Below are 26,592 nucleotides of genomic sequence, written 5' to 3'. Positions count from 1 at the left end.
ACTCAGCACTCCCAGTACCATTTAGCCCCGACAAGCAAAGGTCACATCTCATTGATGATGATGAGCCACCCATGTTATCTTCCCACACAATTCACTGCAAAAAAAAGTGTTTTGTAAATCAGAGCTGCCTCCATAGCCAGTGTAGATTACTGAGGCAAAGACTTTCTTACTCTAATTTTTGGGAATTAACAAAAAACAAAGCTTCAGTTTTTGAAGGTATTTAAACAATTTTTATTATTGTTTTCGAATTCCCAATTTTGACCATGTATTTCAAGTAAGCACATTTTATCCACTCATGAAATTATTTTCTAATCATTCACTTAAAAGGGTGAGTCATTATAAACACAAATTTGCCTGCCACTATGTAAATATAATGGTTAACTCAGGCAACGTTTTATTGGAATGCGAAGACTCTTACAGGTATTGAAAAGGAAATTGAATTTTACTTTCATTTAATATGGCTTTGTATTGACAAAGGGTTATTAAGGATCCCTAGCTCCAATTTTCCTAATATTAATTTATGTGCTACATAAAATGTAACCTACATAAAATCTAACCAGAAATATGGCCCCCTGCATCTGCCTTTCATTTCAAAAATTGTATTCAATTCTTCTTTCGAATATTTGCATTTTTCCTACTAAACTGACTTTGTAGTAATAAATGCAGGTGAAGCGCAGCCAGTTAGGTTGATAGTCTCTAGTCTTTGAATTCTGATCATACTTGTCTAATCTCAAACCACATTTTCCCAGTAGGTAGTTTACGGAGCTTACTATCATTTACAGTGGTTTTCCTTTCTCACTGCTGCCTAAATTTTCCTTCTGGCTTATCAAGAGTTCCATAGGAATTTTCAACAGTATGGGTAGTTAGTTTGGTGATGAACATAAATTCATTTTTAAGCTCTTCCATTCGAAATGCATTCATCAAAATGCAATGAACTTTAGAAACCTATGGAGCAAATAGCTTTCAGAAATTGGCATTTACTTCACCTTATCAAAGGTTTGCTAAACATACTGAGTCTCAAATAAATAACAGTGAACAAGCCAAAGAAATTGAGCCTGGAGTGCAAGAGTATCTATAGATATTTCCATGGATTGCTTTTTAACCAATGAAATCAGAAACATATGTGTATTTTAACTGATTTTTACAGTTACAGCCCCATGGCCACCAACCACATTCTCTCAACTGCCTTTCTGTTACCATTAGTGCTATATTCGGAATCTCTTATTTCAAAATGCACGATGTTCTCTTTCTAAAAATTCTAGCATTTGTTAAGCGTTTGTATTGTCAGGCGCTGTGCAAAGTATTTTCATGGATTGTTTCATTTAATTTTTACAGTGGCCTATGTCACACGCTAGATATTATTATTATCCTCATTGTACAGCTGAGGGACCAGGGGGTAAATGTTAGTCGATGACCAAGGAGCATACGACTAACACTAAGGCAGGACAAAGCTGGAACCTGCAAGAATTCAGAGCCCACCTGCTTACCTGCTGCACTATACTGCCTACCAGATTTGTATTACGGTATTTTTTTTATTTTCAAAAACCATAATATGATTTTACTTCTACCACACTTGATTTAAAACAAATAAATAAAAATGATACCCAAATACCTTTCATGTCACCCCAAACTGAATTCCTACAGAATGTATCCTATCTGTGCAAATTTAACTTAGAGTTGGGTCTTCATCCTTCTGCTTTTCATGGGTATTAAATTTGTAGCTACACACTTGTTCGTGTTTTCAGTAATCGTATTTGACTCCCTGTGACATTTTGGGTACTTCAAACATATTCAATGATATTTTAAAAAATACAACTTACACCGCTGCCTTCAGAAAACTATAAATTAAAAAATGGTAGAAAGTGTCAAACCATAATTACATCGAGGGTTTTAGTCACCTCATAAACCACAAAAATGAAATACCAAAAAAATTTTTTCAACCGCCAGCATCAAGCTCTCATTTGCTGATACTATTTTTGCAGCATTGGTGGAAGTAATCCAGTTAGGTTGACATTTTTATAGAGGATAGTTTAGTGTTCAAATAAGCCGTGTTATTTCACCATCTTTATTTTCTTTATAGAAAAGGTTTTTTTTTCCTTTTGTAATGATTTGAACTGTGCTTTAAAGTAAATAAAAACATGTCTTGTAGGTTGGATTATGGCTCCAGAAGACACATTTTAGTTGATGTAAAGGTCTTTGCCATAACCACAGTTGATGTTTACCAATACATCCCTCCTAATTTTTAATGAATCTGATCACATAAAGTGTCAAAAGAAAAGAGAAACTTGGTCTCAAATACATGCTTGAGTTCCTGTTAGCAAAACACAAATGTCCAAATGTGATTGCACACAAGCTCCTACACATGCTCAGGCATGTGCTCATCCATGCACTCAAGTCTGGATCCAAGTGAGAACCCGGTAACACAGTGGCACTGAACACCAAACACTAAGCATATGTCGAAATTTGGTGTGATCACAACAGCAGAATGGTACAATATTGTGTCGTTCAGTCTGATGCAGGAAGAGAAGCCAAATGACAGGAAATCATAAAACAAATGTCATTTCCTTCTCAGAAGCCTTATGTTTGAATAACTAAGAGAAAAATAAAACCGATACGTTTCAGTGTGACTTACTTGTCATTGGTAAATTGATAGATACATCTCTGTTCTGTAAGAGAAAAATAAACTAATGAACCTTTAATGGTTGAGATATGTTAGGCAAGTTGCTGAAATTTGATGTTTCTCTTCTGTAAGTCAAAATACATCACTCATTAAAAAATAACATCAGAAAATTTATATAGTTTAACCTAACAGAATAACACTTACTCTGCTCAACTGAATAATTTCTTCCTACCTGTACTTTTTAATCATGTAAAAAAGAATAACTTTAAAGATGGACCTTATCGATACTTGTTTGTAGTTCAAATATTTTCAATATATTATTATCCATGAGTTCCCTACGAGAGCCAAAGATAGAATGGTTGTCCATAACTGGCAAATTTTTTCCAAGAATGAGACTGAGAATTTTTTCAAAATCCTTTCACACCTTTGGCCAATGGGCAAAAGATAATGACCAGGTCAAGTAAATCGGAACCAAATGATAAGTCCTTGAAGAAATCCTCCTCTACCACATTAGAAAGGTATGGCTAGATGAAATAGCCTCTAGATGCATGGAATGGAAATGCCGTCAGAATTATCCCGGCCAGCAGTCCTCACCTATGCAGGAAGAGGGTTGGGACCCACAAGGATAAGTTGCCATGAGCAGTGAGGTATGTCTTATGTGATTTGTTTCTATTGTTCAAAGTAGTAAAATTAGCAAATTATTTTATTCCTTTATAAATTAGAATATATTTGAACGTATCCTTTAAAAATGCCACATTAACTCAATAGCATTTCACCTAGAAAGAAAGAAGTACAGTTTCAGCTGGAGGGTCTAGTATTACACACTATTCTTTGGTGATACCCATGGGAATGAATCTAGCATGAAAACATAGGAATGGTGTTTTATAGCAGAAAAAGGTTGTAATCTGCAGGTCTAAGCACCTCCCAACAACTTTTCCAAGATCAACAGTGATTACTGAATTCATAAGCAGAAAGTTGATGATGTGCCTGGAATTAGCAAAAGGTCACAGTGTTGAGGGACATTTATCCAGGGCATGGGAAGCCTGAGAAAACGCCTACGCCACCGCTAGACAACAGTTTTCATAACTAGTTGCTTGGAGCTCTCGGAGTCTATGTCTCCTTCCTGAAGACCATGCCTGCCTCCCACTGCCAAAGTTTGTTTTCTCTGAGCTCAGTTTATCTAAAGTGGCCATGCTCCAGGAGTTGACCTTTTCTTTCTTTGGCTGTGTTAATATCATGGATTAAACTTCATAGTTGGTCTCAGTCCAGTGGTTATTCCCATGGACCTAGGAGAAGAGTTAATTTATTCCTTTATCTACAGGTTCTCATTTGAAGAGATAGGGGCACCTCAAATTGCCCCTATTGAACAGAAAAACTAAACTCAAAATCTGACTCTAGTTGTTGTTATTTTTAACTGCATGATTATGATATTTCTCTAGATTCTTTAGTGGAGTGAATTTATACTGTATCTCATCCTCATGATCTTAATTTCATGTGCCCTCTTTTGTGACTTATGATTTATCTAAATTTATAACCTTAACAGCTGTAAACTATTTTAGGGGTAGAAAAAAGATGTGACCATTCCATTTTTTTTTTACAGTACAGGACAATCCTAAAAAGGATGACATTAAAACCTCATAAATCAACCCCATAGGTTGAAAAATCTCAAGTACCATTAAATTTAATCTAACAAACCTGGAAAGCAATAACAAATCAAAACCACAAGATGCCATTCTTAAAAACATAAGAGATTTTACTAATAGAGAAATCTGTTGTTATAATTCATCTTATCAATTGGTGAAGAAAAAATTTATCATCTCATAGATAGCCTAAAAAGTACTTGATTTAATATACATTGCTGATATTAATAAAACAGACAAGGAGACTACTTAAAATGATGATTATTTATTTGAAACAAAGATTAAATAATTTACTTAGTTGTCAAATTCTTTATGACTTTTCATTAAATTTAGAAACAAGAAAAGGATTACAAATGTATTGATTATTTTTCTCAAAAGTCTAGAAAATATAATGACAAGAAGAAAAATAATCAGACAAATCCCTATTTGTCTATACTGAAAATTTAAGAGAACCAACTGAAAAAAACAACTACTGGAACAGTTAGGGGTTTAGTATGGTATCTACTTACAAAAATAAATACACAATAGAAAGTTAGTTATTAGCTATAATCAATTATAAAATAAGTATTAAAAACATCACAATAGCAACCCTAAAATAAAAAGTAACTAGAAATAATAAAAAGAAATTTGTAAAATGACCTATACTTTGAAAAAAGTATAAAGTATAAAATAATTTAAAAAGTATAAAATAATTTGGAAGAAGATGAAAGTTAACAGGGAAACATTCTCAGCTCCTTGACAAAAAGAATCAATATTTTAAACATTAAATTCTTCTCAAAAAGTAATCCAACAATCTAGTACAACTAACATCAGAATCACTGAGGGCTTCTCTCAGTAATGTGACAAAATAACTTAAAAATTCATGTAAAATAAATTGAAAATCAAAAAGAGCTCATAAATTATTTCTAAAAATCAGTGGTCACTATGATTTCTGTTTGTTTTTCTTATTTGTCACTTGTTGCTTTCAATTTTTATATTCCACATGAGTGAAATCATATGGTTCTTGACTTTTTCCATCTGACTTATTTTACTTAGCATGATATTCTCAGTATCAATCCATGTTATCCCAAATGGCAGTATTTCATCTTTCCTTATAGCTGAGTAGGGTTGTGTACATGTACTGCTCTTGTTTATCCACTCCTCTATACGAAGACACTTCAGCATGGTGGCTACCAGAGGGAAGCGGGGTGAGGTTGTCAAGTATAAAGGGTGTCAAATATATGGTAGTGGAATATTTTACTTTGGGTGCTTTTTCATTAAAATTACTGGGGTGACATTGGTTAATAAAACGATACAGGTTTCAAATGTACAATTCTATGATATATCATCTGTATGTCTGCAATGTATAATAGTAAAACCTATGTCATTTTATTAACCAATGTCACCCCAATAAATTTAATTTAAAAAATCGATGTTGCCAAAAGGTTAAGAACAATTATATTCATAGAAAAGATTTAATCAAGTTTCTATATAAAATGTAAAAACTCTATACAATGAAAAAAATTCACAAATAAAATTAAAATTCTGTAAATGTGATGGGAAAACATTTGCAACACAAGATTTCTTTAATATAGAAAGCAGTCTTACAAATATGAAGAAAAGAGAAAAGCATTCTTACAGAATCCACAAGATCAAGGGAAAGCAAACCTTTTGTGTGAGAGATAGTAAATATTTTTTGCTTTACAGGCAACACAGTCTCTGTTGCAACTACTCAACTCTGCCTTTGTTGCACAAAAGCAGCCATAGACCATATGCAACCAAATAGGCACAACTGTGTTTCAATAAAACTTTATTTACAAAAATAGAAGGGGGACAAAGTTGGCCCACAGACCAGAGCATGCCAACTTCTTCAGCAGACCTTCTATGACATTCACTGCTGTGTTCCAGATATACCTAGAAGCAAGTGTGGTGTGTACAGGGTGCTCAACAGTTGCATGTTGCACAAACAAGGAAATAATGAGTAGAAAGCGGACAACCCACAAAAAATAATTAAAATTAACAGTAAGACGTTTGAAACTGTTCAAACTCAAACTCAAAGGCAAATTCAAATCATGACCTATTTTCTCCCACAAGATTTGTTTGTTTAATGATCATTCTTAAGTTTGGTAAAGGTAACAGCTCATGCATTTCCTCATATGCTGCTGATGGGTTTTTCACTACTGTAGTTACAGAGGGAAGTGTAGACAATAATATAACCGCATCTGTATATCCCCTCTCTAGGTCATTAGTTCTCAAATTGTTTGGGCTCATTCTTAAAAATTATTGAGAACCCTGGAGAACTTCTATTTATTAATGTTTGTAATATCTATCACATTCGTAATTAAAACAGAAACATCTAAATATCTGTTTATTCATTTAAAATAGCAATAATAAACTCTTTACAAGTTAACATAAATAATATCTTTATGACAATAACTACTTTTTCCCAAAGGGTGGAGGGTTTTGAGAAGAGTGGCATTGCTTTACATTTTTGCAAATCTCTTTCATTTCTGGCCTGAAAGAAGTCAGCTGGATTCTCATATTTGCTCCTGAATTCATTCTGTTGTGATATGCTTTTTTGGTGAAGTATATGCAGAAATCAATATTCAAAGAGCTATGTCATGGGCAAAAAGAATATTTGAATAGTCTTTTCTGGTAACTGAAAATACTGCTTTGATCTACACCAAAATTCAACAAGCAGTCATTTCTAAATGGGTGGTTGCAATGTGGAATCTAAAACCGTATCACTGAACTTTTCATACTCCATTACATTAAAATCCGCTCATTTATGTTGCACTTTGAGTGGGTCTTTTACGCACGCATGATTTTGCAACTTCATGCATTAACTCTTGGGGAAATATTGGTTCCCTGGTTCACTGAGTAACGCAGATCTTCCAGATGTAGGTACATTTCATTATACGATGATCAAGATTCTGTTTGTCACGTCTTCCTGATCTCAGAAAGGTCTTTAACTATTAAGAATGTGTCACGCCCACAGTGGCTTACGACACAGTCAGTTGATTTTTTTTTTTTTCGAAGAGACAGACCCTTCACTTTCCAGAAAAAGTTGGCCAAACACTCAAGTCTGAATAACCATAATTTGTCTCTTACTCATTTTTTTCAAGAAAAATAATGTTCTGTGAAGCAAGCAAGTAGTCGAGCTCACAATTCAGTCACACAAACGCTTTCCCTCAAGGCAATCATCATACTTCGATTTGCAGCCCTTGCTATTTTGTCACTCAGACTATTTTTAAAAGTGCTCAAGCGTTGAGATTTAATTAAAATAATTGTATAGTTTCATCAAGGACATTCTTGAGTCAAACCGGCTTGTTTTGCTTTGATTTGTTTTCGTGGCGTGAAGAATACGACGACGACTTGTACAGTTGGTGCCGCTGCCTTGACTTGTGCTGAGCCGCCACAGGCCTACCCTCCATTGATGTTGCACCATCGGGGCTAATGTCAACACAGTGGACAACACAAACAATGTCTTGGTGGTAATATGAAAATTATTTTGACCTCATGGACATCCTGCAGGAGACTCAGGGTCCCTCAGAGGCCCTTAGACACATTTTGAGAACTGTATTCCAGATTCGACAGACGTTAACAGTTTGTTTTATTTGCCTGAAAACTGTTTATTAATAAAGTAAAATATTATGAATCCAGCTAAAATCCCTACTCCTCGCCTCTAGTGCTGTTTTCAGAGATTAACCACTATGGTAAAGTTAGTGTATCCTTTTGGTATATATTTTCATACTTTCCCTATATACGTAGACACACGGAATACTTTATGGTTTTTAAAATGTTACATAAATAATTTTACTCTGTACGTATGCTTTTACCAAGATTTTTTATTCAACATTCTGCCATGATATTTTTGAGATAGATCTATGTTGATACATACAGATCTAGTTCATATATTTTAAATGCTATTTTATTCACTTCTTTGTTCCTGCATGATGGGCATTTAGATTATTTCCAGCTTTTTACTATTGTGGATATTTCCTTAAACAAGAGTCACTCTAGGTTGAATACCAAGAAGTGGAATTTCCAACTCTAAAAATATGCATATAGTCATTTTTCCAAACCTATATTGCCAAACTGCCTCCAACATGGTTTTACCAATTTATAACCTAATATCTTCTTAACTGATACTTTCTTTTTGTGGGCAGTTTGGAAATGTGTATCAAACACTTCAAAAGAAGGCATAAAATTTTGAGCCAAAAATTCCAGTTCTGAGAATTGACCATAAATGTTATTTAGCCACCAGGAATGAGTACAAATATTTGTTGTTGTTTTTTGTTGTTTATTTCTTTAACAAAATTGCTTATTGTATTATTATTTATAAAGCAAAAAATCTGGCCAATAGCTTCTAGATGTTCAGCAACAGGTGATCAGTAAAATATATTTTGATATCTTTTAATGGATTTTATGCAGTCATTTTATATCCCAATTTTATCTAAGCAAAATGTTATTTTATATAATTATATTTATTAAAATGGGTGATAGGGGTGCAGGTAATTTTTCTTCTTTTCTTTTTGTTTTTTTCATTTTCTTGTGTTTTTGAGGAAACATGTAAGTACAAGAAGGAAGGAAGGGAGAGAGGGAGGGAGGGAGGAAGAGGGTAGACAGTGAGTTAGAGGATATATTTTGAAACCTCATCACAAACTAATTGTTAGGTTAGGCCAAAGAAATAGAACCACCATTTCCAAATTTGACACTGCATAGGGGTCATTTGAGAGCTTACTGAAACCCTGAGACTCTGATTTGGTGGGACTGGGGATCAACGAGACCCTAAAATGCATAGACCTCATACTTTAAGAAATACTAATTGAGAAACAATAGCTAATTTGATCTGACATGCCTGCACTGATGAAAAATAAGGAGTCTTGGCATTTTGAATATTCCGCAAGCAAAAAAGACATGTAACTGTTCAAGTAAAGCTCTGGTGGTGCCTGGCCTCATGAAGGCCTGAAGCCAACAGCAGGAGCCTCTGACCACTTCCAGGGTGGGAAGGAGCTCTCTTTCCTGAAAACATGCCCCAGCCTTTGCCTTCTTCTCCTTGACATTGGCAACCTGCCCTGAAGCAGACAAGGTCAAGCATGCAGGTGGTGACTCCAGGTGTTTGTCCTCAGTTCTCTCCCATCCCTCCTTCTTCTGTTCCTTGGCCCCTTGGTCACATTCTCTATTGAGCAAAGTTTTGCAAATTTGAGCATCAGAATCATGGTTTGCAGACATATATTCCTGGCCTCCCACCCTAGAGCTTCAGATTCCCTAGGTCTGGGGTGGAGCCTGGAATTTGCATTTTTAGTAACTTTTTCAGTGATACTGAAGCAGCCAGCATGTGGACTATACTGAGGTAGAGCCAATAGACTCACCAGAGAGAGCCAGCCAGGGACTCAGGAGCTGAGAATAAAATGTTAGTTACTAGAACTCTTATCAGATGGCCATTTAAAAATGCAGATATGAGAGGGTGTAGAACAGATAAATAGTGATGGAAAGAGACTTTACTTGGGGTGATGAATGCACAATACAACGTACAGGTGACATATTATAGAATTGTATACCTGAAACCTATATAATTTTATTAACCAATGTCACCCAAATAAATTCAATTAAAAAAGAAAAAACTATGTCTGAGTTACATGTAAAATTATCCAATTTTTTGAAACTTTGTTAGCAATATGTTTCATATATCATCAAATGCTTTATTGGTATATGTTGACGTTATTTTATAGCTCTCATTGTACTCAAGCTAGTGATTGATACGTGTATCATATAAATAAATTTTCTAATGTTATATTTTAAAAAAGAAATGCAAATATGGATGCAGCAGTTGTAACAGCATTACTAGTGGTGGTGGTAATAAGAGTAGCAATAGTAACAGAAATAGTAATAATAGTAAGACTCATAATGAAATAACAAAAATAAATAAGGATCATTTTTTGTTCCCTATTTTGATGAATGTCTTGACCGTGATGTTGCCAGAACAGAGACAAGATTTCAGATGCAAAAATGTTACGAAATCACAAGTTTACAAATGTCTCTTGAAATGCATGTTCAGTGAAAGCAAGGTCTTGAAAAACATACCAGATCTTACGATCCAGAAAAAAGTGTCTTTTCCTCTTACAGGGTGTTTACCTTTGGCTAATAGATTCAGCCAAGCCATTTTTATAGCCTCACATGTTATCAAAAAGTGTTTTTATTGCTCAATCTAACTACTCCCTTTCTCAACCGATTGCATGAACCCTGCCTTTGGAAGCCAAGTATAAACTGAAGTCCAGATAGAAGGGATTTTTTTTTAAAACCTCATTTGTGTTTTTCCTTTTTGTGTTAAATTATGAATATAGTAATTGGTGGTTAATGAGATGTAAGTGCTGTAGTTCAGACACTGTGGGTTACTCATGTCTCTGTACCATTTTCATCCAGCCCTCATTTTCCAAACAGCAGACCTATAATTATGCCAATATTTGGCCAAGCCACAGAATATTTTGTTTTCCCTTGTTGCTACCTGCAGACCGTAAAGTTATGGAAAGCGCTGGACACGCAAAACCAATTTTACTCCTCCTCCCCCAGTGAAAATTCTGACGGACAACTCAATGAGATATAATTAAAGGTGTATGACTCACAGATTCGAGAGATCATCAAGACATCTTGCAAGCGTCTGATCGGGCTGTTTGGCTAGCATCAACTCCATTTTTCAGATGCCAGAGCCAAGGCTGACAAAAATCAAGTATATATGAAATTGGGATTCGAACTGGCCCATGTTACTGGCCACTGTTCCTTGTCAAGGGGTGTTGTCAGCTGTCTTTTGCCTCTTGAACAACAGTGTTGTTTTTTATGCTTTGGTTTGGTTTGGTTTGGTTTGGGTTTTTTTCCATATGCTATTGCCAGCCTACCTTGAACAATTTTATCACCTGGTTGAATGCTTTTCATAAGCTTTTAAAGCTTTGTTTGTATTTGATTTGTACAGTATCTTTCAATTATTATGTCCTTGCACCACATACTTCGATGGATGAAATTTACACATGCACCTGAGTGAAGAACATACATGCATTTTGTTTCATATAAAAAAGTTCAGGTCTCGTGTTTACATTGAAAATGTCAGTCTGCGTTTACACTCAAGTGCTAATCTTTCTAAAAATGTCCCACACATTGAAGGACATCCAAAAGACAGAAACTTATTAGAACCTTGGGTTCAGATTACAAATGTGTTTGGCCAGCTCAGTGTTAAAGTTCAAATTATCTCAGAAGTATTTTAAATATTTGTACGGAATACCGATTAGTTTACTAATGTGTTGCCTCATAACCATCCACTAATAACCACCTTGCTTATGATCATTTACTCCGAGGGCTCCAGTGAGCTCTTGGCAAAGGTAATTTGCTTTAGTGTTTAAAGCTGTCATATGATATCTTTACTCTAAGATTTGAAAGTGTTGACTCAGAAAAGAATTTGAAACTTATTTTTTAAAACAGCCTTTCAGCTTTGGCACAGAAGAGTTGAAAAAGAAGTCCCAATAAGTAATGTCCTTCCTGTTCTACCTCCTCTTTCTTTGTAGTTATTGTTTCCTAATTATTTACATTTAAACTGGAGACTAGTAGTGAAATATAGGGGAAAGAAAGCCAGGATACCTGGGGTTTAGTTCGGGTTCTGTCATTGAACTTGTGACCTTAGACAAGTCATTGAGTTTCTCCGGGTGTTGGTTTCTATAAATGAGAAAGTGACACAAGGTCATTCATAAGCTGTAGAGTCTACAAGTGCACGTTCTGCCAAGAGAAGTTCAACGAGCCAGCAGACAACAGAGCCCCGTATCGGTTAGGCAGACCCCTGCCTTCCTCGTTTCTTACCTGTTGGCAGGGCGGTGGCTTCCTGGGATGCAGCCTATGCAGGCTCATATGCTACCACGCTCTGTGGGGCTCTGTGCTTGGTTTAGAGCTTTGCGGGCACTGTCTTGAAATTCTTAATAATTTTTTAGGCATAGCCATGCATTTTCATTTCACTCTGGGCCAGACACTTATATAGCCAGCCCTGCCTTTTGTTAATACATTTCTTGCCAGGGTATCTACCAGCTGAGTCACTTTTGCTGCCATTGTATCTTTCCAGTAGACTAAGGAGAGCAAAAGTTGACAGAAATATGTGTGGATGTTTGGGATTATTTTCAATTATTTGAATGTCTGAGTCCCGTCCACAGAGATTCTGATGCAGTTGGTCTAGGGTGTGGCCTGGGCATTGGGATTTAAGAAGCGCCTCCTGCCCCCCCGCCCAAGTGATTTTAACAGGCAGCCAAGGCTGAGAACCAAGGTCTAGAGTAAAGGGTTTTTTTAAAATATGTAACAGCTTTACTGAAATAGATTCACATACCATACTATTCACCCATTTGAAATGTACAAGTCAGTGTTGTTTAGTATATTCACAGTTGTACAACCATCACTACAGTTTTATCGAGGTTGGATTTGCGACTGGACATTAAGACCCCTCCCCTATATCATCTGTTCAGTGGTCCTAAAGCTGTTGTTTCTTGGCAGGCTGTAGGACTACAGGTAGTCCTAGACAGGTAGGTCTACCTGTCACCCTAAGAAAAAATATCACTATTGTCCATGATTTGGGTGATCCATCTGCGTTCCAGTAAACTACCCAGCTGTTTGAAACAGCAGGCATTTGGGTTTTTGGTCTGAATATGCAAAGATGAAATGCAGCTGCCTGTTAAGGGAAGAGCTCTCTTAGTCTGTGTCATTTGGGTAGGCTCAGCCCTGGAATGAGCTGTGGCCTCGATCTGTGCATTGACCTCTACCAGGTGCCCCTAGAGATTGTGTAGGCAGATATTCACTGACCACAAAACTAAAACTCAGTCCAGGTTTTCCTAAGGTGCTTTTTGAGGGGATTAGTTGTTCAGCAGGAATATTTGTTTGGCTGTCAGTAGGAGGGAATATTTACCATGACAAGTGTGTGAAGCCCTGTACAGAGGAAGTTATTATCAGGAGGCTGGGGATCTGGCTTGGTTCTTCAAGTGACCTCGGGTATTTCAAGCACTCCCATTCCCTCTGCATGACATGGGAATCCAGACCTTTTCTCCCATGGACCTCCCTGTAAGGGCCTGAAGACCATCAGAAGGATTACAGGCGTGGAAGGATTTCACTCACAGAGCAATGCGGTAGACATTCAAGTAGTGGCATATGTATTATTTGTATTCTTTTGGAATTCAGTTCAGTTGTTTTTCTATGAAAAACTATGAAGTTTTTGAAATGATAATGTATCAGAATTAGAAACAGTGAACTCTACAGGAGGAAGCATGGAAAGAAACATTAATTCAATAATGAGTTTAGCATTTATTTTTATTAGTCCACATGATCATATATGTCCTTTTGTAAAGTTTTTAAGTAGAGATTTTAAGAAGTAGAATAAACTCTTATTCTTCATATCAAGCAAGGAGAGCAGAGGTTTATATGGATTTCAAGCAGTATATGTTCCAAATCTCTGAAAATCCTTTCTGGAATTTGGCCTGGAATGTATATCTAGACTTACAAGTATAAATGTTACTCACATAAGTATAAATGTGTAAAACCTGAAATTTTTGATTTTGAAATACAGTATCATTTAAGACTATTTAAATACACTCCTTACTTCCGCTGGAGTTCAACACGTCCCTTTCCAAAATGCAGGACTTTGCTTTATAATAGGAAAAGAGAAGCATGGGAAGTAATTTGAGTATGATTTACAGTTGAATATAACGTTAACTTTTTTTAGGGGGAGAAGTCCATAGTGTTACTTTAGATTATAAATCTAGAATTAATTCTCCATTAAATCTAGAATTTTCCTCTGGGAAAAAAATTAAGCAAACCTTCAAGAATTCAACAATATAAAAGTTATATATTTTCTCCAGACTTGGAAGGAACAAAATGGGGTTTCCAGTTTAAATAAAACCTTATGTGTGGTTGCAAGAATCAAATGAAAAGATGCACGTACATACAGCGCTTTGGAAATAGCAGTATACTCACCAGGATATCAGGAGGGGCCACAAAGCACAGAGTAGGGAGCCTGCCTTTGGAGCCAGATTGCACATGTTCCAGTTCCACTGTGACTGCTCTTGTGTGAATTATTTAACCTGTGTGTGGCTCAGCATCTACATCTGTAAAAGAGAGATTACAATAATGTCTATTACTACTATTAAGAATTAATCCGCTAGCACATGTGAAATTTTCAGGATAATGCCTGGCATATAGAAGGACTCAACTAATGTTGTTCTTGTTGTTGATGATGATGATGATGGTGGTGGGGTTGATAACAGTGATGATAGTGTTTTGGGGAAGGTGAGAGTACAAAAGGAAGAAGTATGTGATTTTGAAAATGGGAAATGGACCAGTTGACCCAATCTGTTTAAAGAGGAGTAAACAGAATATTAGAAACAATTTAAGTTCAGAATTAGAATGGAAAGGGATTCCCAGTTCATGCATATATTCTAAGTCGAGACAATTGTCTTTCTTGATACTGTTAGAAATACTATTATCAGCACTTAACATAGTTTTAAAATGAAATATTTGGGGCAATTAGAGCACATGTACTATGGAGCCATGAAGATGCAGTTTGAAAACAAAATTTAACAAGGAGTCACTACTGTCTCAGGATTTAAGAGCAAGTATTATAGAGATTATGAAATGATGATATAGGATAATAAACATTTTTATTACTGTTAATATGGGATGACGGCATAATGCAAGAATGGCAGCCAAAACAGCCTCACTCCAAGGAGAGAGGGACAGCTCTCCACAAGGCTTTTTCCAAAGCTGAACTACAGTTGTTCTTTATGCTTTTGATCCTATTTTATCATCCATCTTCTAAGACAGTGGCTACATATTCCATGCTGAAAGCCCAAGCCACCTGGGCCTTAAACCTTCCTGTGCCCATGCCCGCACATCCCTGAACAGCCCATCGCTCCCCAAAGACGCTCTCCAAGGCCAACCAGCTCTGCCCACTCCCCCGCCTCTCTTCCTCTACTGCTCCTCTGCCTGGCTGGGCAACGCACCCAAACTCTGCCTGTGTCCTGCTGCCACAGACATGGGCTGGGCAAAATCACCCCTAAGGGGATTCAGCTTTGCTTCACCAGGGGAGGGAATTGTCTGCTGGGCTCTCTCAAGTCCGACACAGTTATTTCAGCAACACTTGGCAAAAGCCCAGGCTGTGAGTTCTTCAGGCTAAAAATGGAGAATCAGGGCCAATATTCTTACTACAATTTTCTTAATTCCAAGATATATATATATATATATATATTCAGGAAAAGGATTGGGAAGCAGCTGGGAAGCCAGGCTACGAGGCTGGATAAAACAGAGCAGCTGTGTTGGTCTTAAGCCTGAGCTGGCTGCATAACCCTTGATTTCTTTTAATTCTCAGCCTGAGGATTCAGGGCCATAAAACATAACGAACAAGTGTTGAGCTATCTGATTTCTTGTGAGACATAAAGAGTAGAGTTGATTGCCAAGCCGTTTGCAAATGGAAAGTATTGCAGAAATGCTTATAATAATAAACGGCTAATTATAGCACTTTCCCAGGTTCTGGGACCACTGTAATGGGAAGGACGATACATACAAGACCTAACATGTTTATCAAGGAACTGGCAGGATGTCTACTAAAGTAAATACTCTATTATATACGGTGATATCTCACATGCTGATCAACACAATAAGTCTAGCTGGACAGCTGCTGGGGTTTAAGATAAGCAAAGCAAACATGGGAGTGTTTTAAAGCCATTTATGCACAAGTAGATATACTTGTTTCAGCTGGAGATTAGGGATGAGGAGTGTCTCATGCCTCTTGGTGTCTTCACAGTGCTTTATTATTATAAAGTGCCCAGCGTTCTGCCTGGCACATAGTAACTGACCAAAAAATCACTGGTTCTTTCCCCTTCTCCTGGTGTTTTCTCACCAGTGGGAGTGGCTCAGGGTAGAGGAGCCTGGGAGCTTTGAGTGCCAAGAAAGAGCACACAGGCTAAATCAAATCAGTGGGTTTGCTCTACAAATGTAGCCTCGGCACAATACCTGCAGTTCCTCCTTCCTATCGCCTCTATGCCATGCCTATGAAGACATTTTTGGACTGTCACTGGTTACCTTTGTGAGCGCAACAGAAACACCTGTTGATTCAACCTCTTACAGACATTTACAGCATTCCAAGGTTGTGTTTTTCTATAGTGAAGGCTGCTGAACAGATTCCTACTTGTTGAGTATTACTTATTGCTTTGGCTATTTTTATTACTGCTGCCAAAAAGACTTCAATCCTCTATGAGTTGAGTGTATCCTTGGAGTTGTTTTTGGTGTTGAAACTCATCTTTGATGCAGAGTGGAGTGAGCAAGGAAAGGGGATTTGAGACAGGAAGTAGTCTGTAGAAGGATCCTTGGAAAAACCCTCTCCCCTGCATTACATTTTGCATTCCACTAGAGAACAACCGATTGAAAACAAAGCACAGATCTAGCTGAGAACCTGAAAGGCAAGTTTCAACATGAGTGAATTTTTAACAGCCTCAAGAGGGGGTTAAAATGAAATTCTGACAACCTTAACTACACTTCTTTCTTAAAATATTGCTGTAATAATAATAGGTGAAATGTCAGTAGTCACATATTATTCTGCCTAACAATAGCTGATCATTCTTCCTCTGTGGGGGCACTTGCCCTTTTATAGTTTTGACTCTGTGTTTTGACTGACTACCCATGGATGGCAGTTACTGGAGCCATTATCCTGCACTTGGGCAGCACAGCCAGGAATGGTTCTGCATTGCTAAGTTCTCCAGGCGTTTGCTCTGGGTGACTTCTGCCAAGCACATGAGCCCTGTGATATGTACTGCTTACTGCCTCTGGTTTGTTTTTAAATCACTCCAATAACCTTCTTTAAGCCTTGGAAACACACTAACGGTCCTGTTTTCTGAGAAGGAGAGAGCAACTTCTTTTTGTTGTCAGGAAAACATTTTCATACATCCAAAACGTCACAGGGTCTCCCTCAGAATATTCTAGAAGGGTAGACACTGCTCATGGTTACCACAAAGTGGTGAAAGGGGCCTTCTAGTCTGTTTAACAAGCATACTTTGAACAATTGCTACATTCACCAACCTAAGGTATCTGCTGGGGAGAAAATATTCTTGATTATCTGGATCCCCTCTTTCTGTTGAGTTTACATTTACATTGGAACAAACTGAAGGTCAATTGACTTCACAATAATTATGCAGAATTTTTTCCTTAGTTTGAATTAAGAGTTGGGAGAATTGAATCATCATACATTGGTACAGGGATATCAGATACAAAAGAATATGTATCTTCCATATGAATATCCTGGGCAATGAGATATATTATATCTTACAAATTGTGATGTTGCTTTCTTTCTTTCTTTTTTTTTTTTGCAATGCAATGAATACTTTCATAAGCAGTATTTTAAAAGCATTGGCATTATTGCATTTTGGAATACTAATATGTTATTTGTCCCATAAAATGACAAACTGGTCATCAAAAAATGAGTTTCCTCTTGAAAAGGGAAAATAATAATAATTAGTGGTCAAAGTATTCTGGAAACAATAATAATTGAGCCAGTAATAACTGGCATAAATAAATAATGCAGCACCTTCAACCTGAATCTCGGCTTCTCACCTTCCTCCCTGAACAACATGAGCTTCAGCACACACTCCAGCTTCTCCACAAGCTATCAGACCCTGGGCTCCATGCAGTCACCCAGCTACCAGGTCCGGACGACCAGCAGCTCAGCCAGCGTCTATGTGCAGCTTGGCCAGCATCTATGCAGGTGTGGGGGCTCAGGCTTCCGGATCTCCATATCCTGCTCCACCAGCGTGCAGGGCAGCTGGGGATCTGGGGGCCTGGCTGCAGGAATGGCTAGGGTTCTGGTGGGCATAGAGGGCATCCAGAGCAAGAAGGAGACTATGCAATGCCCGAATGACCACCTGGTCTCCTACCTAGAGAGGGTAAGAAGCCTGGAGGCTGAGAATCAGAGACTAAAGATCAAAATACGGGAACACTTAGAGAAGAAGGGACCCCAGGTCAGAGACTGGGGGCATTATTTCAAGACCACTGAGGACCCAAGGGCTCAGATCTTTGCAAATTCTGTGGACAATGCCCGCATCATTCTGCAGATTGATAATGCCCATCTTGCTGCTGATGACTTCAGAGTCAAGTATGAGATGGAGCTGGCCATGCGCCAGTCTGTGGAGAATGACATCAATGGGCTCCGAAAGGTCATTGATGACACTGATGTCACTCGGCTACAGCTGGAGACAGAGATGGAGGCTCTCAAGGAGGAGCTGCTCTTCATGGAGAAGAACCACTAGGAGGAAGTAAATGATCCACAAAACCAGATTGCCAATTCTGGGTTGACCATGAAGTTGGATGCCCCCAAGTCTCAGGACCTTGGCAAAATCATGGCAGACATCCAGGCTCAGGATAATGAGCTGGCTCAAAAGAACCTAGAGGAGCTACACAAGTACTTATCCCATCAGATTGAAGAGAGCACCATAGTGGTCACCTCACAGACCACTGAGATAGGTGCTGCTGAGATGTCACTCATGGAGCTGAGACATATGGTCCAGTCATTGGAGAGATGACTATTACACAAACCGAGCCAGGAGAGAGGCTTACATTTTGTGGGAGAAGCTGGATGAGAAGTATAAGCGATGGAGGGGAGCAGGCTGACCAAGAAAGTAGCCCACCTTGAGGTCAGACACTGGAACACTGGAATCAGTCACGAGCCATGAAGCTCAGATGCCCTCAGGGTTGGCGGGTAAGGAAAGGAGGACACTGGTGAGGACTGTGACACAGTGGAGTGCATGAGTGCCATTTAAATGGGACTACATGGAAGGTATGGATGTAGGAGCATGGTTTGAAGGTTAAGTTTGGACGGTAGTCTCTTTGTAGATAGCTTTAAATAACACGCTGAGGAGTTAGGGTTTTAGTCCATGCGATGGGGAAACAAACAAGGTGTGAGCAAGGAAATGGTAAGATCTGACTATGGAAACAATAACCCTGACTGTGAAGAATGCATAAAATAAATGAAGACAGTGGAGTAGGTAGATATAGAGGAAGAGGCCCCTGAATATTGGTGAGGCACTTTGTAAGCAGGACAAGGACAGGGAAAGTAGAAGGAAATGCAAGGAAGAGACTTAGTGGAGGTGGGAAAGGAAGGATCTGGCCATGGCACTGGCTCAGGATTGAGTTTGTGACATAGGGAACACAGGATGAAGATAAAGTTTTGGGGTGCAGAGTAAAAATGAGCTCAGTTCCCAGTTGTGGAAATGGAGGTTTGGACCCTCAGCAGAGACTCTGTCTAAAAGACTTGGGAACCTCCACTTCAAGGTTTCCATGGACACTGGAGTTTGGATGGATGGGGTCAAGGTTATTGAAGAAAAGGCATCTAGGCTGAGTACTCTGAAGATGTACATTTAAAGAAAAAGTAAAGGAAGCTGATGTTTAAAAAGTCATACTGTACAGCATATTATCTGTCAGGAAATGAGCTGCTACTGCGGCCACAGGCTATGAAAGTAGTTTGTGAAATATTAGTTACAGGGTAGGAATTAATATTTAAAGGGAAATACATGATGATTTCTCTCAAAATTTTCTAGAAGCTTTGTAGGCCAGTTCCACATGGGAACACAGCCCTGCCTTCCCATGAATGGTGATGAGCTTAGGTGGTTCCAATTGTCTCAATTATTTGTGGGCTACTCAGTACATACACTTTTCTGTTAAACCATCGTATACCACTATTTAGATCTGACTTGGTTAGATTAAGTATACATAATACTTTTATTCCAATGACAACATAACTGCAGGATCCATTTTGTCTTATATGTTTAAAATCCCAAGGATTTAAAAAACAGATTATGCTGAATGTAAAAAGAGGGAGAAATTCCCCAATATTGAAAGAGTGTGAAGTGTATTAAGCCTCTCCTTACTCCTCCAGTTCATAGAAATGTTGTGCCTGCCTGTGTGTGTGTGTGTGTGTCAATTGTAGTGTATTTAATTTGGGAGGGGGATTATTTAATGATTTGGGTGTCCCGTAGATATAAATGTGAATGCCAAAGACCAGAACGGAAAGAAACTTCTGTTGCAGAAATTCTCAACAGCTTATTCTCCCAAGTAGCAGGCTCATGGCCAGTTACCTTTTTCTGATTATTAATAAAAATTCAACATATCAAATTACATTCTCATTCTCCAGCATTTATTAATGGAGCTCCATCTTTAGGACATCTGCAGAACATCATTTATAATAGAGTTCTTATTATATTGTAAAATTTTCATTACCCCTTAGAAATGACAGTCAGGTGGTGATGCTTTTTTGTTAAAGATTTCTCTCTTCAGTGAAGAGTCTCCTAGCCTTCCAGAAAACAATTGTACCTTTTCTTTAATTCTGTTTTAATTGAGGTATTACATTCATGCAATGTGCCAATCATAAATGTCTGGTTCGATGAAGTTTTACATATGTATGAGTATATACCTGGGGAGCCACGAGCCAGATCAAGTTATTGAATATTTCCAGTACCCAGAAGCCTCCCTCCCTCATGCTTCCTCACTGTCAATAGCACTCCCCAATAGTAACCTGTATTCTCAGGATGATGACATTTGTCAGGGATGCATGGGTTTGACCTGCAACGCTTACATATCAATACATTCTGAAATGCATATTTTTTGGAGTGTGCTAGAGTGCTAGAAAGTACTCTTGACTTCCTTCCACGGGTCACTTGTATAAGAAGAACTTTTCCTATTCAAGTGACTAATCCTTGGGTTTTTGCAATCAGACGTGGCACACTCTAATGATACTAAGGGTGAATTATACCAAGAGTGGAAACTATACTAAGGGTGAATGACTTTATGATTTCCGTCCTCTAAAGGAGGTCATAAGTTTGCAACATTTTTACAGAATTGAAGCTCAACTAAATTTATCCCTTCTTTCACCATTACTCCCTCCCCAAGTGTTCTAGTGGGTATTATCTGAATGAGATTTCTTTATTATTACATTATATTATATTAGGAATACCTTTTCATACTTAATGGCTTATCTCCAGCTCCAGAAATTCTCAGAGTTGTTACAATTTCTAACACATAAGAATGCAGAATTTGATAAATAACCAGAAAAGATCATACCTCTTATTTAACAATTCAGGAAACCTGAAAACACCACCAAATGACCTTGTTTTCTCTCTGAACTATAGGACTTCTATGAGGTTGTTCTATGATTGTATTCTTTTGTTTTAATATATTTTATTGAGTATGCTATTACAGTTGTCCCAATTCTTTCCCCTTTGCCCTCTCTGCCCAGTACCCCCATTCCCTTCAGCAATCCTCACCCATTAGTTCATGCCCACGGGTCGTGCATATAAGTTTTTTGGCTTCTCCTTTTCCTACATGATTCTTAACCTCCCCCTGTCTATTTGGTACCTACCAATTATGCTTCTTAACCCCTGCACCTTTTTCCCCAATCTCCCCCTTCTCCCTCCCAACTGATAACTCTCCAAATGATCTCCATATCTATGATACTCTTCTTGTTATGGTTGTTGGCTTAGTTTGTTTTTAGATTCTGTTGTTGAGAGTTGTGAATTTGTTGCCATTTTAATGTTCATAGTTTTGATCTTCCTCTTTTTCTTGAATAAGTCTCTCTACATTTCACATAATAATGGCTTGGTGATGATGAGCTCCTTTTTAGCTTTACCTTGTCTGGGAAGCACTTTATTTGCCTTCCATTATAAATGATAGCTTTGCTGGATAGAATAATCCAGGTTGTAGGTCCTTGCTTTTTATCACTTTAAATGCTTCTTGCCAGACCCTTCTAGCCTGCAAAGTTTCTTTTGAGAAATCAGCTGACAGTCTTATGGGAACTCCTTTGTAGGTAACTCTCTGCTTTTCTTTTGCTGCTTTTAAGTTCTCTCTTTATCGTTAACCTTTAACATTTTATTATAATGTGTCTTGGTGTGGTCCTCTTTGGGTGAAACTAGTTTTGGATTCTCTGTGCTTCCTGGACTTGTATGTCTATTTTCTTCACCAAATTAGGGAAGTTTTCTTTCATTGTTTTTTCAAATAAGCTTTCAATTTCTTGCTCTCCCTCTTCTGCTTCTGGCATCCCTATGATTCAGATGTTGGTACATTTGGAGATGTCCCAGAGACTCCTTATACTAGCCTCATTTTTTTTTAATTCTTTTCTCTTCTTGCCGTTCTAGTTGAATGCTGATTTCTTACTTATCTTCCAAATCATTCATTTGAACCTCGGCATCATCCCCTCAATTGTTGTTTCCCTGTAGATTTTTCTTTATTTCACTTAAGGTAACCTTCATTTCTGCCTGGGTCTTTTTTATGCTGTTGCCATATTCAGTGGGTTCTTTGAACTCCTGATAACCAGTGTTTTGAACTCCACATCTATTAGATTGGTTGTCTCCATTTTGTTTAGTTCTGTGTCTGGGATTTTGTTCTCTTTTTTCATTTGAGCCATATTTCTTTGTCTCCTCAATTTGGCAGCCTCCCTGTGTTCATTTCTGTGTGTTTGGTAGAGCTGCTTTGTCTCCCTGTCTTAGTCATGAGGCCTATTGTAGAAAAGGCACCTGTCAATTATGTGGGGCACAGCCTTAGGTAATTGTCAGAGCAGGGCAACCCATTTCACCGCTTTGTGGCCCTGTGTAAGGGGAAAGCTCAGAGAGGGGACAATGGAGGTTTGCCCAGCAGGCACCCTGTTTCCAGTCACTTCATTTACTCCCCTTATGTGGCTGGTGCCCTTCCAGCTGTTGCCCTGGAGCTGAATCCAAGAGGGGGTGGGTCTGCATAAGTTCTAAGTCTATGTAGGCCCTCTAAGCAGAGTATCCTGAAAATATAGCAGGTTCTTCCACTACCCCCACACCCACTGGTTTTTACAGCCAGAAGTTATGAGGATTTATCTTCCTGGCACTGGAACCCTGAGCTGTGTGGTCTGGTCTTGGGCTGGGGTCCTTCACTCCCAGAGTATCCCTCCTGATTTTTATCCACCAACATGAATGTGGGACTGCCTATTCTACCACCTCTCTATGCCACGCCAGGTCTCCATGCCTCTCCTCCCCTCGGTTCACCCCTCTGTATGTCTGCCCCTCTTACCCACCTGGATGAATGTGGCTTCTTTAAATCCTTGGTTGTCAGACTTCCAATACAGCTCAATTTTCTGATGGTTCTTGGTGTTACTTGTTTTGAGGTCTGCTTGTAATTTTTTCTGTAGTTGTGCAAGGAGGCAAAGCATGTTTACCTATGCCTCTGTCTTGGCCAGAAGTTCTACAATTGTATTCTAGACCCAAACTTGTCCTCATTTAGAAATCAAAATTATAAGTCTGAGGCTAATTTCTTCAACCCAGTCTGGTGAATGAAATGTTGGTGATCACATATAAAGGTGATAAGGCTTGGTGTGGCCCAGACTGCTGCTGCTGAGATAGTTCTCCAGACTGAAAAGGCATCCAAGAGAGACTAGCAGTAGGTTATGTGGAAATAAAGACCAAGAAAGATCTCTTAGATTATTAACTTAAGTAACTCTTCCCCGATTGTGAAGAGTTTGCCCTCTTTAATTGTTATAGGAACTGGCAGTTGCATCACGGGAAGATGATCTAAGGTGAGCTGGGTTAAATAAGTGATTCCTTTGTTCATTAATCAAAATCAAGAGAATCTTTTTTCATACACATTGTTCCTTTCTATGAAAGACTATGACAATGTGACTGAATTTCTAGGCAGAAGTTTCTAGTACCTTTAATGAGGAAAAAAATGTGTTTGCATGAATGAGTATACAACACCCATAAGAATGCTTGTGAGGTCTATTTACTCTACACTTGAAATAGAACTGAATTGAGTTGGCAAGCGAGAGAATCGTGTTAATGTGCAGGTTTTGCAGAGGTACAATTATAGTCCTAGTGACAGGATATTAAGAAACTATTTAATTACCTTTGTAGGCTGAAGGAGAAAATTTTAAGATACACTTGCTCTGTCATCAGCAAGAAAGTAATAGTTTTGTTATGATAAATTATTTTTAATTATTCAATGCACTTAGTAAAAAGTAAACAAATGCAAATATTTAAAATAAAACATGAGTCTTTTTACTTTTCTCCCCCAGCCCTGTCCTTAACATCAACCCACACATAAACGTGGTTCATAGTTTCTATCGGATATTTTTAATGCAGCTACAGGATGGATGGGTGGATGGACAGACAGACTAGAACACATATTTAGTTATCCAATTTCTGAGTCAGTTATCACCTTGAAGATTCAATGATGAGAAAAGATAGATACACCACTTACTTTCCAGAGATTGTAGGCTGGCAGAGGGAAATAGAGACTAATCACACACATGTAAATGTATAATTATAAATTAAATGTAACAAAAAGGAGCATGTGAGTTCCTCTGAGGAAGTGGCCATTGTGCTGAAATCTGAACAAAGAATGGACAGCTGAGTTGGATTACAGGAGAATGTTCCCGGCAGAGACAGGACTCTGTGCTCAGCCTGTATGCCAAAAGGACCACAGCTCATTCAAGGAACTGAAGATGCTGGAGTGGCTAGAGTGTAGACTGAGCAAAAGTGGGGAGAAGTGCCTACTTAGAATTCAGTTACAAGGCTATTGCAGAAGTGTAAAGGAAAGGATGGAGGCAACTTGGACTAGCATATACTTGAAAAAAATGGAGGCATTTCACAGTCATTGAAAAAGTAATAAAGTCTACATGATTTAGTAATGAATTGGGTATACATGGTAAGAAAGAGAGAAACAGATATTCCGTTTGTTTATATATATGGAATTATCCTACCTACACTCTTGTTCTGACCTTGCATTTTTCTCTCAGTAGTATGTTTTAGAGAAACCCCCCTTTTCAATAGTGTCTTTTTAATAACCGGACTGTAGTTCATGATACAGATCTTCATCATTCCTCTCACCAGTATCTTATTGATGGGTGCACAGAGAGCCCTTCTGTTTTTTGTTTTGTTTGTTTTTTGTTTTTTATTTGGAGGGGTGATATTTCAAGCAATAGTACAGCCAATTTAAACCACTTAAAATAGCATTCTTATTCTATGTTTTTGCATTCGCAGATTTGGGCAAATGTGACGTGATAAATTCCTACCAGCATAATTGCTGGGTCAAAAACTTGGTACACTTCATATTTGAAAGATATTTTCAAATTGCCCTTAAACAAGTTTACAGCATTTTATACTATTTACCAATAATTTTTGAGATTGTTTGGTTTCCGATTCCATCAAAATTAATGAAGTTTTTAATGTTTACCATTCTGATAAGTATGAAATCTTTGTAAAATTATTCTATTGTTGTTCAAGTACAGTTGTCTGCATTTACCACCCACCACTCTCCTTTGTTTTGTGATTTGCTTTTTTAAAAAATAAGTTTGGGTGTGTGTGCATGTGCGCACGTGAGTGTGTTTATTGGTCAATCGTACTTATGTTCACGTGCCCAGCTTGTTCACAACATTCATATGTTTGTCTAATGACTTTTTCTTAATTTGTAAAAGATTATTCTTTGTTTAGTATATCAGCCCATTGTCTACACAAAGGATACAGTTGTTTAATTAGCTCCATAGATACCAAAAATGCATTAAAAAATGTATCAACCTTTTATTCTGCTAATTTATTTATTAGTTCTTCAGAAGTGGTGTTTTGGTCCTAGTTTTGTATCCTGAGCTCTACTGTCTCAGTTTTCTGTTCATCCTACTATCTTTTAATCTTATTTTGCCTTATTCTTTCATCAAAATTATCATTTTAATATCTTTTATGATGTGAAATATTTGTAGAATTTTTTCTGTTTCTTGAGGCATTTTTTAACATGCATTTTTCATCGGTCTTTGATACCTTTCTCTCTCCCTCCCTCTTTCCTTCTTCCCTTTCTTCCTATGTTTTTTCCTTTTGTACAGTTGTTATGCCATTTGTTTTCACCTTTCTCATGTTTAACACAGAGAGTGCTAGCTAGACCACCTCTTTTCCCAAATATTGAATCAGTGAAATGTATTTGTCATCCCATCTGCACTGAGATGTGTTTATTTTCTCTCAGAACTTAAGTTTGAGGACTGGATATTATTGGGTATTTGCTAGGAGACATGGACAGTAATAGTTCATGAATTTAGGCTCTCTGCTTGAATCTGTGATTTTATTTAGCATTTCAGAGTGGCATTTTTTTTTTGGAAGGTACATATTCTAGCCCTATCAGTGGGAGCCATAGAGTGCAGATTGTGGTATAATTCAGAGAGAGTTTTTGGAGCTTTTGCTTTTGACAAAGACTTACTTCTCAGTTTCAGCTCCCCCTTCCAAAGAGTCATTCTTGCCTTAGGTGAGTTGGTGTCATGGTAGTGAGTCAAGACTTCTACTCCAAAAGCTCATTCTG

General features: G+C 37.8%; 1 protein-coding gene and 1 pseudogene across 13 annotated transcripts in view; both read left to right on the top strand.

The window, feature by feature from the left end:
- THRB (thyroid hormone receptor beta) overlaps window positions 1-26,592 on the top strand; it is a 330,035-nt gene that overhangs the window by 80,317 nt on the left and 223,126 nt on the right. The window lies entirely within an intron of this gene.
- LOC112309532 (keratin, type I cytoskeletal 18 pseudogene) lies at window positions 17,321-19,045 on the top strand (annotated as a pseudogene).

This window comes from Desmodus rotundus, chromosome 8 (assembly GCF_022682495.2).
Source record: "Desmodus rotundus isolate HL8 chromosome 8, HLdesRot8A.1, whole genome shotgun sequence".
NCBI classification, from domain to species: domain Eukaryota; kingdom Metazoa; phylum Chordata; class Mammalia; order Chiroptera; family Phyllostomidae; genus Desmodus; species Desmodus rotundus.
Note: the sequence above shows the minus strand (reverse complement) of the source record. Positions and strands in the feature narration are given on the sequence as shown.